Raw genomic sequence first — 14,081 nt, 5'->3', positions numbered from 1 at the left:
GAACACAGCTGTCTGTAGGATGGAGGCTTTGACAGATACTGTCCTTTCAGGGGTCCTCTCTGCTCATTATGGTCATCACAGATTCCAAGAATTTCCCAGTACTGAAGGCAGACATGCCAGGAATGTGTCACGACCCACCAGTAGGGGACGTGATGTTTGTTATAAATTCTCTCCAGGCTGAACAAAGGCACCAGACACGTGTCAGGAACTCTTACATTTTACTGTAGAGCACTTCAAGTTCTCAGCTCCCACCACAAACTCCTCAAAGGTGCTGGCACACAAGCCACGGCACACCTCCACAATCTCCCCCCTCCCAAAACAGTGTTCCATACAGAGCACAAAGAATACGATAGCAGTGCTTTGGTCAGGCAAAGCAAGGGAAGAAGACAAACAATCTCACCAGTCCTTAGATCCCACATTTGTCCTGCCATATGGATGGTCCACAGCTGGTGTTGCAAGACAAAGAAAACTAAAGAGAAAAAGAGGAAAGGAGAGGAGAAAGAGAAGAGAGGAAAAGAGGGAGCAAGGGGGCCCAATCCATGTCCTTTTATAGTTTACCTGGTGCACACCTCTTATGTAAATTAGACTTTCACCACTTTGTTCACACAAAGTGCACAGTCAGCCCTTCTCCAGGAAGCAGGGAAGGAAAAGTGGGGAAGTGGAACTGAGCACGAGTCTCACCGCAGAGCAGGAAGTTGGCTCAGAACTGCAGTGTCCCACCTCCAAGTCTCCAATCATATCTTCCTGTCATAACAGTAAGAACATTTGAGACGAAACATGCTTAGATCTGGTCTTCTACCAGAGTGACCTTAGCCATGTGACCTTAGAGTGTCTCCTCTAATGGTTACTCCATCTTTAGAGCTATTGGAAGTCATCCACCACTCATGCTCTCTCAACACATCCAGGGCTACTGGGATAGAGAAGGTCCTGACAGGGTAGGTCCTTTCAGGGGCTTTGGCTCTTGCCATGAGGAGCAGACGCTTTTATCAGTTCATTCCTAGGTATCCTGCTTTCCCATGCCATGACCTTTTTTCCTCCAGTGCATGACCTTTCCCATGGCAAGTTTCTGTGCAGCTCTCTACTGTGCAGAGAACAAACATAAAGGCATAAAATTTACGTCCGGAATACACCTTAGGAAAACAACAACAACAACAAACACCATAAAAAACATTCTTGTTTTTGTTCTCCTTTCACTCTGCACATGCTCAGACACCTCTGTTACCTCACACTTTTTCAAAAAGGGAATATCCGAAGATTTCAGCATCTAAACAGGGATGGATGGTTTTCATCTCCAGGAACTCATCATCAGGAATAAAGCACAGCTTTCGTATGGTTGAATTGTTTCCAGTGGAGAATCAGTTCCTGCTTTTTGTCACTCAGAGCAATCACCACTTTGCCAACCCCCATCAATCAGTGCATCAGTTTAGATTTAATCCCAAAAATATTAAAAGTCCTCCTAGAAAGTTTCCAGTTTTGCCAAACAGACACATAACCTGGCAGCAACCGATCTAACACATGGTAGCTGTGCCACCTTTCATGCCCTATCAGTGGGCCTCTGGCCAGGCACTGAGATCCTCTTCACTCAGCACAGGAACACTTGGCAGTGACATCTCTGAGGAACAAGAACTACTCAATGGAAAGGGACACCAGTGACAGATGATATACACTTTCTCTTGATATATATGCCAAAGCAACATTTAAAGATTTTTGATGGAAAGTTAATTTTCTGACTATGATGCCTGCTGGTATTGTACAGCCAGGAATGATTCACAGCCAATGAGTTCTGAGCTTTCCAGGTTTAGATGCATTATCCACTGACGTGCAACAGTTAGCAGCATCTTCTGTGTGCTTCTCACAGTATCTGAAAACAAGGCACTGTTCTGGTAAGGTAATTTCTACTACTTGAACCAATTAAACCTCTTAAAGAGAAAAAAAATAGATCACCCACTAGCATAGAAAATTCAACAGCCTACAAAATGGGAGTAAAATTTGAGGAGGAGTGTTGACTGGTAAATTCCTACTGCTTTGGGAGGCTGGAGGTCTTAGTGAGTTGAGTCACTGTGCCACAGGCAACACCTTAAAATATCCTAGGAGAACACTCAGGGAAGAACATCAAAGCTCCCTGTTTGTATTGCTATTCTTCCTTTCCTATACCAACAAGCCTTCAGAGAAGGCTGAGTGCTGTCTTACTAGCATGGTTTAACCCTAGCCAGCAACTAAGTACTGCACAGATACTCACTCACTCCCTCTCCTCAACTATAGGATGGGGAAGAGAATCTGAAAAAGATTAAAAAAACTGATGGGGTTGAGCTAAGAACAGTTTAATATTTGAAACTAAATAAATATATTAAATAATAATAACAACAAAACCAATAATAGTAATGAGGGGGGAAAAAGAGAAGAGAAAAAAGTAAAACCCAGGGCAGACAAGTGATGCACTATACAACTGCTCATCCCAACACAATTGCTGACCAGTACTCAGCCCATTCACAAACAGTGACTGGCCTCTTTATGGGTAACTCCCTCCAATTTATATACTGGGCATGACATTCCATGGTATGAAATATCCCTTTGGCCTGTTCAATTCAGCTGTCCTGGCCATGCTCCCTCCCAGCTTCTTCTGCACCTACCTCCTTGTTGGCAAAGCATGGGACACTGAAAAGTCCCTGACTTAGGGCAAGCACTACTGAGCAACAACCAAAACATCAGTGTGTTATCTGTGTTATTCCCGTACTAAATCCTAACCACAGCACTGTAGCAGCTGTTAAGATGAACCCAAACTCTATTCCAGCCAGAACCAGGACACTTACTAACACCGGGTGAGTGTTTTGAGATTCTAGAAGAGAAGCACTGCTGAAGTACAAGTCTCACAAGCAGTGAGAGGTTTGGGCTGCAGGAGGTTGGCCACCAGAGGAGCTGAACAAGTACAGCCCCTAGCACAAGCCAGGCAGCTGCAGCCTGCCACTGAGCTCTACTTTACTTCATAGAGGGGTAGGCATCACAGCTGCAGTGCACAGGTCCACCTGGTTGATGTTTAAAAAGTTTATTTAAGTTGGAAAGCAACCGAAAGCAAATGTCATGCCAAGTTCAATTGCCCCCTTGTGTGCCTCTGGCTACAGCACTTGTTCTGCCTGAAACACACTGTACCAGCTGGGCTCAGCTGGACTTTGGGGGATACATTGGTATGTACAAAGTCAGGATAACCTCACAGTGCAAAAATCTCAACTGTGTAACTGCTTTGCTTGCAGCAATCATTGTTATCTCATCTGTAAGCATATCTGTCATTGTTGCAGCTGAACATAATTACATAGCAATTTGTCTACACTTTGCAAAAAAATGTGTAGTTTGTAACAGTGTGACCTCACTGTCCCGGAGAGCCTGGGCTCCATTGTTCTCCTCCACAGAGCATGTTTGACACATGTTTGGGCTCTTTTATTTCCTCTTGGGCAGAACAAAAAGAGCATATAACAAACCTCTGCCAGTCCTGAGGACCTTACTCTACTCAGGCAAACTTGCCATTAGAACTCAACTGGTACTGCTTCTGTTCAGAGGGACAGGTCTGTTTTTTTCCTTAGGCACTGACTTTCACCTGGGAGCACTGGAAGAACAGCATGGATAAGCATGATCATCACAAAGAAGACTGTCACCATTGGCCAGGAGGTCTCCCTTCCTGCTCCAGGCAGTGGGGAGCCTCTTCTGGAGACTGTTGGTGTCCACGGTACACAGCTCCTCTCCCTGGAGGCAGGAAGGGCCTCTCTTGCAGTACTGCAGCATTTCCAAGGCACTAGAACAGAAAAAGGACATCAGATAATGAAACCTTGTGTCACGTGGGAAGGGCAACCTCCTCTGCCCTTTTCCCTTGCTTAAGAAAGTTAAAGAGGGGAAAGAAGGAAAGTCATGAACAATAGAAGTGAAAAAGTGTTGATAAATGTAAACAGGAATACCTAAGCTTGTGCTTCATTTGTGATAGATTAACAAATAGTTTTCACCTCTGGTCATCTAGTACATCAAATGTTGAAATATACCTATATGCTTGTCTACATACACATATGTATATAATGTGGTATCATTAGTTACATTTTTAGCCTGTTTTTATGCCAAGAACCCTCTAGAAGAAATACTAGACATTTTATGGGTAATCTGAACTTTTCATTTCTACCTTTAAAACAAGGTCTATGGATTATTTATCCATTCTCTTCAAGTGTGAACACATTCTGTCATTCATTATTGTATGAATTTCCTTAGGGATTATATAATGCAATTAGACTCCCTTCTGTCACCTTCCTTCTAGGCCTGGAGATACTGTACTATCCAATCTTCTCATACATAGCACATTCATTTAATTCCCTGCAGTACACTCAGTTCTTGCCCTTCTGTGCACTTCTTACAATATTTAAATAACATCTTCAAACTATTGTTATGAGACTAGCCCACAAAGCAGCACACAGAAATTAGTCCAGTTTTTGGAACTGCTGTAGAGACGACTTTTCTTTGACTCATGATATTGTTTTTCTTGGTCTTCCGGCAGCTCAGTCCTTTGAGAAAAGGAGCCTCAAAAGTGAGCCATTTCTAAAAGAGAGCTACAGCTTGCTGCTTTCTCTGGTGGATTTCAGTCACTTTCAGGGCTGTACAGAGTATCCTGGGTTATATGATTTCCTTTTGCTCAAGCGTGTCAACAGCATCTCAGCTCTGTTCTGCTAGTGTTACGCTCAGCATACAAACAGTGCAAGCAATGAATTTCAAAACAGATATGCTGGGAGCTAAAGAGAATGCTCTTAGTATTCAAAGCGTTGTCACAGAGTGCTAAAACGTTGAACACCTACCAGAAAGAATGAAACATCTGCTTAGGAAAGGAAGGTTATAATTTGTAACAGCAAGACTTTCTGTTGGAGGAAAAAAAACTATCAACAAACCAAACCAAATAAAAAAACAACCAAACAAAAAAAAACCAAAACAAAAAACCAAACCTGAGGGAACAAAATATCAATCCCTCATCAAGCAACCCTCTGGAGAAATCAGCTATCTCCTTACAAGAGATACCACTTAGGAGTGAAGCATTCTCCATTTTTTTTTCTCAAATTAATTCTGTGCTGTGATTACATTATGCTTCTTACACTTGCCAGTGCCTAACTATATTTAGTCTGCTTCCAAACCCTGTCAAGTTTACCTATTTTCCCCATTGTTAAATAGACTAGTCTGTGCAGTTTCTTTCCTCTGCACAATAATGACTAGACTGCTGTGTGTCACTCCAGTACTGTCATTAACAGCAGATTGGAACGAGGCCATGCCTTGCTGGAACAAAGCCAGACCAGAGAAGTGTCTTAATAAATGCCAGTGCTTGTTCGAGAGAATTCCCCAAGCAAAGCAAGCCAGAAAAAAATCCAGCAAAGTAAATTTTTATTGATTTGGTTTCTCAAACATAGAATATTAATTTTTATTAATTTTTATTAACTTTATTAATTTCAGATTAATTTCTTTAAACATGCTGATTTTTGTGAGAGGGGGTTTGAGAAGTATGAGTGGTTTCTAGCCAGATGGAGTAATCCTCAGGAATGTAGGGTCTGTCCTGAAAGCACCTTTGTTGTTGAGAGCACAGAAATTATTATATGATTCATAGCCTAGGACCAGATCCCACTTGCAGGATGCCACATGTAAGGGAATCCATGAACTTCTCAAAAAGTTTTCTTTTTCTGTAGGTTTTTTTTGGGGGGAGGGGTGTCCCTAGTTTTTTTTCATCAGAAGTTTAACATATATCTGCTTTTTTTTCCCCCCTAAATAAATAAACAAATAAATATCTCCAAAGCTCCAGGGCTTCTGAATATCTCAAGACTGTGAAAAGAACTCTCTGCTTTCTACTTGCCCTGCTCTACAATATTGACTTCTCTAGAGAGCTCACAATAAGTAGGAAATGCAGGTCTACACAATGCTACACTCGGGGTGAGCATGGGCTTTAAAATTAAATTGCTTTTGTTTCCCTACAAGTAGAGGAAAACCACAGTAATAATTGTGCAATGTTACCTGCTCTTATGTATTTCTCACATTTGTTTCTCTTTTGATGGAATACACTGTATTTCAAATTTTCCACTGGAGTCATCAGCAACAGTGGACAGTCTCATAAAACGTGAATTAGGGTCCTTGAAGAGCGAGCTTGGATTTAATGGTGGGTTTAATGGCCTAGCCAGTGTGGTTCTCTGAATAACCTGAGTGTCATTAAAACTCACCTGGGTGAAACGACACGAAGATCCAAACCAGATGAATCGGCACCACGCCTGCAAAATGAGTGTAATGTTGAACTCCGGTCCTCAACTAGCGTAGTACAGGGCAACTGTACAGAAGACTTATGAGGCAACTCCTCTGTATTAATTTAGGTGACATACTCTCCCTCACAAAAATAACTTAGGCATTCTTCTGCCCAAGCCCCCAGTACATTGTGCTGAGTCAGCATTTAGCTAGCTCTCAATTTCAATGCCATAAATCTTAACAACTGGTGATAAAATATATACTTTTTCTTGCTGAGGAGCACCAGAAGTTTAGGTTCTACATATCTCTACACCTGGTCATTACAGTAGTGCCTTGGAATGAAAGTAATTCATTGTTCCTGATAAAACTTTTCCATAAAAAAAATTCACCATTTATATACACAAACATACACGTGTCTCTGTTAAAAAAAAAAAAAAAAGCCTTTAAACGAGCCAAAAATTCAAGACATGTGAAAATCTGCCTTATACTGCGGTGAGGGGTTGTTGCTCACAGGCATATTTACAAATAAAACTATGGTCTCTTTTGGTTTTAAGATCCAAACTCTCCTTAACTATTCCATCAGCAATAGCACCTTTTTAAGACAACTAAGGAATCACTTAGGTTGTAAAAGACCTCTAAAACCATTGAGTCCAACCATTAACCCCACTACTGATCTTTTCAAGTTTGTTTTTAAGTGCCGCATCTACACATCCTTTAAATACCTCCAGAGATGGTGACTCAACCAGTTTCCTGGGCAGCCTGTTCCAATACTTGACAACCCTTTCCATGAAGAATTTTTTCCTAATATCCAACCTAAACCTGCCCTGTTGCAACTCGAGGCCATTTCCTCTTGTCCTATTGTACGTTACGTGGTTGAAGGTTGCTTATACATAACAAATTCTAAAAATAAATTTTTATTTTTTTATTATCCTGAGTCTGACAGGAACTTCAGTTGCTATTTCTGACCTTTTAATCCTCCTATTTGCTGGCCGAGTGCATGTTGGCATGCTATGCAGCAGGAGAGGTTTGCTTTCTCCTTAAGCACTGCAAACACTGCCTAAATGTTCACAGACCTTAAGTGGTAATAATGTCTAACATCCCCAGTTCCCTATCCTACTCACACACTCAGTATCAGCCTTTAAGCCAGATTCCAGGCTGGACCTAACAATCTATAGACGTCCCTTTCAACCCTTTTTTTTATGTGATTCTGGTATGTAAATGTAAAAGCCCTACAAAGAAATGGAGCAACATAGGAATAAACAGGCAGTGGTATAAAGAAAAGGAAGAAACCAGGACAATGTTAATCCTGAGATGAATTTCTCTGCCACTTGAGATGGTTAATTATTTCATAAACATCACTAGGGAAATGTCCAGTTCCTGAGGCTCAGTTATAAAATGCACTGACACTGAAAGTCAAGTCTTCTAGAGCAACATCCTTACCCTTTTGAAAGACTGGACTGTTAATGGTTAATGACCCAAACAATCAACAGCCACTTGCAATAACTACCCAGGTGGGTGTTTGAACCCATCACTGGAGGCTACAGCTGGGGGTTGAACAAGATAAGGGAAGAGGTTCATAAGAGGCAAATCCTTCAAAGCGGGATAAGTGCTTTTTATCATGCCTAAGTCCTTACACAAGTGGCTCGACTGTGAAAACTCCCCTCCAGAGAAGTACCTGGACATTCACATGTAGACTCCCAAAGAGTCCTGTGATCCAAAGTATTACATCATCCAGTGTAGAACTCCCCATCCTAGGGGGGGTACTTGAGTGTTCCCACCTGAAACTGAGCATAATATAACTTGTTGAATTCTGTGTTTCATGGGCTTCCCCTACCACCTGACAGATCAAGACTGTGACCATCACCTTGACAAGACTGGGACCCTCATCATCAAGATCACAAGAAGAGGACCAACAGGATGCTGTTGGAATCCACAGAGTGGGGATATTTTTCTACTTAATCTGTCTCTCTGTCACTCTCTTTCTCTCCCCCCTCTCTTTTTCCTATTTCTTTCTATCTCTCTCTACCTCACATTTATTGTTAAATAAAAATCCATACTATTGACTTGGGCAAACGGTGTCATTTGCACCTTAATTTGGGAGAGACATCTCCCTAATAATTTTAATAACCAGATTATAACACATCTCTCACAAAATACGCTCAGATTTTTTACGACATTTCACAGAAGGACAGTCAGCCCTGAGAGAACTGATTAACGTCACTCCCTGTTCAACAGCATAGGTTAAAAGCTGGAATGAGGGCATCCAGCCTAGCAATACCAACTATAATAGTAAGATGACTAATGAGATGAGTAATGAAGGATATCATGTCTTAAAATTCCACCTTTCCCAGAGATGAAAGGTTGAGAGAGATAGTTGCATTTATATACTAATTTCTCCCATACAGGGACCAGATGGCTTTTAGATTTTATTTCACTGATTTTCTCTTTTTTTTTTTTTAGTTTTTTTTTAATTGACTTCCAGCAAGAGAACTCTTCTTCCATAGCAGCCACATGACTTATCTTTGCATAGTCCTACAACATTTCTTTCTTCCCTTTCACTTTCTTAATCTGCACACATTTTTTGATAACTAAAAAGCCAGTTTTGCAAAGTTTAACTCTAGCAGCAGTGCAAGAGAGAAACATTCTTTTTCTAACTTAGTTTGTCACTTATGTTAAACTCTTGCTCTGTCCAGTATCACATGTCTGAATCACACCTGGAAAAGCACTTAAGGACATACTTATTTCTAAGAGGCAGAAGTGGTTTTCTAACTTGGAATGCACTACTCAGCTGGGGACTGCATTTGCAAATTGCACATTTATCAGTGAATCTAAGTATTTCAGGAGGAACTGTCTGAACAGCACACATGTGGTGCAGAAATTGCCATGGTACTGGAAAGGAAAGATACGGCAGGGTAATGATAATCACTATTATTAGTATCTTAATCAATGGAAATTATGAGTAACTAGTAATAATGTACCCCAGTGTTTTGATTTGAAAGGGGTTTTTTTCCTAGGATTAGGTGTTTGACAAAAGTTTGCACTATAAAGGGCAATATTTCAAGAAGGAAGGCAGGCTTAATACATGTATGTATTAAGCTCTAAACATCAGTTATTTCAACAGTTCAGGCTCATCCAAGTATGATTTTGCTACGTGTTGCGAGGTGGCATTGCTAGATCCCATGCCAGGAGGTCTCCTGCTCCCTGTTGAATCCATGACTAGTCCTTGCAGCAGTATTGATCGTGCTCAGGTCTGCAACTAGGAGTCTCTCCAAGTGGAATTATAGTGTTGGAAAAGCAAGAAATGTCACAGTCTTCTTCAGACTTTTCATCTACTGTGGTGAATAAGCAACTTTCAAGGAATTTAGCATCTGTGTCAGTGCCAGGCTCTCCTGAAAAAGAGATGTTTTACAAGCCTTGCAGCAAAGATTGTAGCAACAAACAAGCTTGTTCCACAAGGAAACTCTGGCTTTTATATGCCCAGCTTCCCTTAGTTGAGAAGACAGCCTGCAAGACCGTAACATCTGCTGTCTTTAGAAACAGGACAATGATATTAACTCAACCATATTGCATGGGCAAGGATACTTGCATCCACGGAAATGTTGAGATGGACCATAGCGAGTCAGCTGCCGAGTCACTTAGAAACTTTTGAGAGCTTTGCACATTGGGTGAGATACTCCATCCCCACCAGCCTTCTTTTGCTACAATGGAGACCATGACAGATATGATCATGGTTTTTAATTCACAAAATCAGACAGTGCGTGGAGGGTGCCAGTTGCCTTTGGTAGGTGACTGACAGTCTTCAGATCTCTGAACCAGAGGTCGTCTCTCAATTTTGAAGAGTTTTTAATGTTTTCAATTTATTACTCTGAATTACTTTCAGTTGAATGACACATACTCAGTTTAATGACAGATACTCAGTTTAATGACTTGAATTTATAGGCCTTCTGTTAATAACTCCCTCTGACTATGGAGTGCAAATGACAATGGTGAAGACACAGAGTAGTCTTATAGAAAAATAGCTTTTGAAAAATTGAAGTTGAATTTATGCTAATATAGCTATAAATAAAATGGACTAGTCTATGACATCTTTACAGAGGAAAAATACCACAGCAAGGGTACTTCCTATGGCCGTTCTCATGCCTCTTTTTGTGATTATTCAAGGACTTCCACTTCATGCACTTCAGAGAAGTGGAGAGATGCCCAGTTGCCATGTCAGTATTGAAAAATGGTTCAAATTCACCATGAATGTAGTCTCTTTCTTGCCTGCACAATTTATTTCCACTGGTATTGGTGGTCATGAGAGGCACAGTCCTGCTCCGTGCATTGCCACTGGGAAATGGGGACTACATGCCTCATATGAGTGTAAGACATGAACCCTCATGTGGGCCAAGACCTTGTCTCTATTCCACACCTCCAGGAGCTATTTCTGTTTTCACTGGTGTAAGGCAGACTGAAAAGCACTGGCAGATACTTTAGAGGAAGGGAGTTTTCTCGCAGTCCTTCCCTTCCTATTCCCCTCCACTTATGGGCCTTGCCTAACATATCTGATAAATATCTTAGAACAGTTTGGGTTGGAAGGGACCTTCTAAAGGTCATCTAGTCCAACTCCCCTGCAATGAGTAGGGACTTCTTCAGGATTAGCTTACCCAGAGCCCAGTCCAACCAGGCCTCGAATGGTTTCAGGGATGAGGCCTCTACCACCTCTCTGGGCAACTTGTCGAGTGTTTCACCACTGTTATAAAAATTTTCTTCCTTATATCTAATCTAAACAGAATCTGTTTTAATTTAACAGTTTTGAAAATATAAAGTCTCTGTAACCATGCCACTAAATCCTGGTCACAGGCAATACCCTTCATTTATGAATAAAACTAATCAAACCTTGAGAGCAACTACAACAGTTGTCTTTATTCTGGAGGAAGTCTTCAAAGTCTGTCCCATCTTTCTTACAGGTCCTCTTTAAGCTTCTTTAAACTGAAATGTTACAATAAGGTTTCCCAAGAGCCTTCTCTTCTTCAGGCCTGAACAACCCAAACTCTCTCAGCCTGTCCTCACAAGAGAGGTGCTCCCTCCCTCTGACTATTTTTGCATAGAAAAGAAGAAAGCAACCTCCTTACTAACAACTACTTTTTTGCAATTGGCATTTATCCAGGGCTTAGACCTCACACCTGTCTGTCTCTGCTTCAGCACCGTTCACCTTCTTTTGGAGAGAAAACCTCTCCCTTGTACTGCCCTTTCCAACTTGCAGATGGAGCTTTGACTGCAGCTGAACTTAAGAAAGTCTCTGTTACCCATTAACTTGTTCTTTCCATAGCAATATTGCAGTTCAGCCATCAAAGTCTGACCCAGCTACAGTATCATGAACTGCAGAACCAAGAAGGCAAATTCAAAACATCATAGATGCACCTCTGCTACATAAATATGTAGGTGTCTCTGTCTCCATGCATATGTGAGAGAGTGCATGCCTCCCCTAGCTGCTAAATTACACTTTTTTCATAACTTCAGTCTGAGATAAATGAAATTGCCCGCCAAAAAATAATGAAAGTCAAATTGATCTTCTAAATGGATCAATAGAAGCTTAACTGAAATAGATAAGGGAGTTTATCAGACCTGATGTAGTAAAACACTAATAAGATCACTTTCAATTCATACGTATAAGACTAAATTTTCAGCACAGATTGATCTCATGGCCAAGGATGAATGGGAACCTTTAGTAACGGGTTAGGGCTGCAAAGCATTCTTTTTCTAACAAACAGTAGGTTTTCCTCTTTTCCTTATTGCTTGCACATTTTTAATTCTGCCTTTCTTCTGCACAAAGCAGTAGATTTCTCTCTGAAGTGCTTATTTGCTTCAGAAAACAAACCATCGGTTCATTGTCTGTGCCTTTTTCACTGAATGGGACCTGAGAAAAGGAGAATGGGAGTAAAAATCTCTTATGGCTTTGATTGTAAAAGTGTTCCTCTTGGGGCCCTTGTTGTTCCCACTGCCTGCAGTGACCACATAAGGAGTTTGGATGAAGCGGAGCAGCCTCAGGAGAAGGCATGGAGAGAGCCACCAGCAGCACCGCAGAAGATATGAACTGGAGGCTCCCTCACTGGTACTGGCCACTGTATATTTGGCACCTTCTCCTTTAAATTTTTGGGTTTGGTGTTTTCTGCAAAAAAGAAAAAACCTATTTTCCCCTAACTCTATGTCTATAAAATCTGCAAAAGTCAGGTCACCTCATCTGCCCCAGTGACAGGCACCAACCCATCTTCTGGAGTGGGGCTGAAGCATCCTTTTCTCTGCATTCTCCCTGGCTAGCAAGGTGATTTCCTCCCTCTGCACACTATCCTGGCTTCTTACCCAGGCATATGCTCTGCTAGTTGGAGGGATAATCTTGATGGGTTTATCACTACTGCTTCAAAGAGTGGGATTTACCTCTTCTATTTTCAAGTGCCCTGAAGTTCTGTGTGTAGCTTATGTTCTTCTATAGCCTTAGGCTGCTCTCCACAGCCAGTGGGGAAAATCAGACTCCTCTAGGGGGAGCAAAGAGAAAAACCACTGTGCTCAAAACACTGTGAGATGAGATGTGTCAAAAAATATAATGTGAAAGAAGGAAAGTCCAACTGTGCTGGAGAGACAAGAAAGTACAACTCCACCACAAGCAGAAGGCAGGCAGATAGAAATTCATCCCACATACACCAGAATAGCTCACATCACCTCCTGGAAGAACCAGTTTGTCTCCAGTGACTGCAGAGATCTTCAACGCTTGCACTCACTAAATACGTAGTTTTCGGATGGTTAGAGGCAAGTGAAACGAATACAGCTTTGAGGATCCAGCATCCACAGCTGTGAAGTTAGCTCTTAATCTGATAGTATTTTTTCCTGGAAGGCTGCTCATGCAGCTGGAATATAACTTTTTTGCTGCAGCTTGATCCATTTAAAAGAGGAAAAAAAAAATTTGCAAAAGAAAGCACTTCTCTGGCCATTTATATACGTGTAAATAAATGTATTCAAAAAGGAGAGAGCCCTTGCATAGCTTTACCTTTCTCTATCTGACTCCTAGAATATAAAGAAATAAAAGGAATTGCCAGGAGAAATCTTCTTGTGCTATAGGACATGAGGGGAAAAAAAAAAGACAGTACAGTATGTAGACAAAAAAAAGCCCCCCGTGAGTTTTGACTACGTAAAATTTTGGTAATGTGAAGAGGTACTCTTTGTATCACTGCACAAAACATACTGGGTTTTGGTGTAACCCAGCCTGAAGCCGTTGTTTCATCTGTGAAATTATACCAATTATTTTGATATGGAGATATTCAGTAAGGAATTTAGTCTGCTCTGGAATTAGAGTTACCAAAAGACTTTTGGCACCACAGAGGGAAGATGGCTGAATATTCATATCTCAAGGTATGACATTTAGAACAACAAATAGGAAAAATTGAGATGAAATTATAACACAGCAAAATAACAGGTTTTTCCTAATGTTTTTTACAAAGCAATATATATAACATTCTTTTTAATTGCAGAACCAGTTATATATCATTAAGAAAATGGAATTCTTAAATAATTACATTTTTTAAAGTATTCTGCTGAGGTAATCAGAGAATTATAGACTGGTTTGGGTTGGAAGGAACCTTAAAGATCATCTAGTTTCAATTCCTCTGCCACAGGCAGGGATGTTTCCCAGGTTGCCCAGGGCCACGTCCAACCTGGCCTTGAACACTTCCAGGGATGAGGCATCCACAGCTTCTCTGGGCAACCTGTGCCAGTGCCTCACCATCCTCACAGTAAAAAATTTCTGACTAATAACTATGCTAAACCTGCTCTCTTTCAACTTGAAGCCTTTCCCCCTTGTCCTATCA

The sequence above is a fragment of the Chiroxiphia lanceolata genome, chromosome 4 (assembly GCF_009829145.1).
Source record: "Chiroxiphia lanceolata isolate bChiLan1 chromosome 4, bChiLan1.pri, whole genome shotgun sequence".
NCBI lineage: Eukaryota > Metazoa > Chordata > Aves > Passeriformes > Pipridae > Chiroxiphia > Chiroxiphia lanceolata.
The sequence above is the reverse complement of the archived record's forward strand: the minus strand, read 5'-3'. Positions refer to the sequence as shown.